The sequence below is a fragment of the Octopus bimaculoides genome, chromosome 2 (assembly GCF_001194135.2).
Source record: "Octopus bimaculoides isolate UCB-OBI-ISO-001 chromosome 2, ASM119413v2, whole genome shotgun sequence".
In the NCBI taxonomy this organism is placed as follows: Eukaryota; Metazoa; Mollusca; class Cephalopoda; order Octopoda; family Octopodidae; genus Octopus; species Octopus bimaculoides.
Genome location: NC_068982.1, coordinates 41,299,869 through 41,302,259, shown reverse-complemented (window position 1 = coordinate 41,302,259; position 2,391 = coordinate 41,299,869). Strand labels below are relative to the sequence as shown.

Sequence of the window (2,391 nt, the reverse complement as noted above, 5' to 3'; positions counted from 1 at the left end):
ATATATATATATATATATATATAATATACACACGACGGGCTTCTTTCAGTTTCCGTCTACGAAATCCATTCAACAAGTCCTTGGTCGGCCCAAGGCTATAGTAGAAGACACTTGCGCAAGGTGTCACGCAGTATGACTGAACCTGGAACCATGTGGTTGGTAAGCAAGCTACTTACCACACTGCCATGCCTGCACCTTTATATATATTCAACATTTTTAAAACATGTTTTTTGCAACATTTAAACTGAAATCAACATGCGATGCTTTTCTCAAAACAGTAAAATCTGGCTTCCTCTGTTATAAAATTAAATAACCAGTTATTCGGATGGAATCTTAAGCCACTATTTTTATCATAATTGTTTGTGCACAAGCATGGCTGTGTGATAAGAGGTTTGCTTCCCAACCATGTGGTTTTGGGTTCAGTTCCATTGCATGGTACTTTGAGCAAGTGTCTTCTACTACAGACTCAAGCTGAGCAAAGCCTTGTGAGTGGATTTGGTAGATGGAAACTGAAAAGAAGCTCATTGTATGTCTTACTATCTACTTGCTTTGATTTTTTCATGATAGATGTCAATGAGTTTCACTGTCATATGGAATTGGTGTCCTTCATTTCCAATCTTCCATGAAAACATGTCAGATCATGGGGAAATATTCTTATTTGAAAACAAGTGAGGGTTGATCACGGAAAATCTGCCTGAACAAATCCTGTCCAAACCATGCAAGCATGACAAAGTGGACATTAAAACAATGATGCTGATGATGGTTTATAATGCAAGGAAAAATAAAGGAAAATAATTATATAAGTTTATAATTTTTGTAATGTTATGTTCTAGTAAAAAAAAGTCAGCTTGTGTCCATAGCCTAAACACTCCATTGGAAATTAATATAATTATTAATCGTTAGTAAGGACACCTCATTTCATTATGTAACCGTAATATACTATCAAGTAAAAGTGGCGAGCTGGCAGATGCTGGGCAAAATGCTTAGCAGTACATCGTCTGTTGTTACATTCTAGGTCTGAATTCTGCCAGGGTTGATAAAATAAGTACCAGTTGAGCATTGGGGTCGATTTGGGGAGTGGATTTGATAGATGGAAACTGAAAGAAGCCTATTCTGTCTGCATGTGTGTGTGTGTGTGTGTGTGTGTGTGTGTGTGTGTGTGTGTATTGGCAGACAGTCAGTCATAAGAGCAAACACAAAAAGGCTACATTTTAAAAGACCGAAAAGTTAGAATATCAAAAGCTTGACAGCTTGAAAGATCAAAAACTCAGAATACCAAAAACCATGAAAAAAACTCTGAATTTTGAAATATTTTTCCAGTAAAATAAGAAAAACAGTCTTAGAAAAAAACCCCAAAAAAACATTGACATAGTTTTAACCCTTTTACTGCAGACAGCAGATATATCCATTCAAAATGTCATTGCTCTTATCTGTGGAAAGTTGTTTTTATATACCAACCTACCTTTTGTTGAGGAATGTCATGTTTGAAACCATTTTCTATTGAGATATATCAAGTTTATTGAGGCCATGTGATTTGTAGAAAATCTCAACTCTGTTTTTTGCGGGGAGGGGTCTTTTTTTTTCTTTCTTTTTTCCATTTTTGTAAATATTTGACATTATTACTGAAATAATTATGAAATTTTATTTTGCAGTGAAAGAATTAAAAAGGAGTTTATGTGAGGAACATGTAATTTATTTACTTAGAAAAAAAATTGTGTTGCAGAGATATATGGAAGACAGAAGTGAAAACACAGTTTATCTATCAAATATTTCCATTATTTAAATACTCTTGAATACATTCTTTTATTTCATTACAAATATAAATATGAATGATCAGAAGAATGAACTTTAATGGCTGCTGTACTGGTTATATGTAAAATGCACCCATTACACTCTTGGAGTGGTTGGTGTTAGGGAGGGCATTCAACCCTAGAAACCATGCCAAATCAGACTGGCAAATCAACTTACCGGTTCCAGTCAAACCATCTAACCCATGCCAGCATGGAAAGCAGACATTAAATGATTATAATGATGAAATTAGTCCTTGCATTCAACCCTCTCTCGTTCAATCTTATTTTCCTTCGCCTCCATTCTTCCACTATAGTCTATCGAAGTTCAACCTTTTGACCATTTGTATACTCTTTTACTCTTTTACTTGTTTGAATCATTTGACTGCGGCCATGCTGGAGCACTGCCTTTAGTCGAGCAAATCGACCCCAGGACTTATTCTTTGTAAGACTAGTACTTATTTTATCGGTCTCTTTTGCCGAACCGCTAAGTTACGGGGACGTAAACACACCACCATTGCTTGTCAAGCGATGGTGGGGGACAAACACAGACACACACACACACACACACATATATATATATATATATATATATATATATATA

General features: G+C 35.3%; 1 protein-coding gene across 1 annotated transcript in view; it reads left to right on the top strand.

Moving 5' to 3' along the window:
- The window catches only part of LOC106884230 (transmembrane anterior posterior transformation protein 1 homolog), an 83,405-nt gene that overhangs the window by 49,596 nt on the left and 31,418 nt on the right, over positions 1–2,391 (top strand). The gene's annotated exons all lie outside the window — the stretch shown is intronic.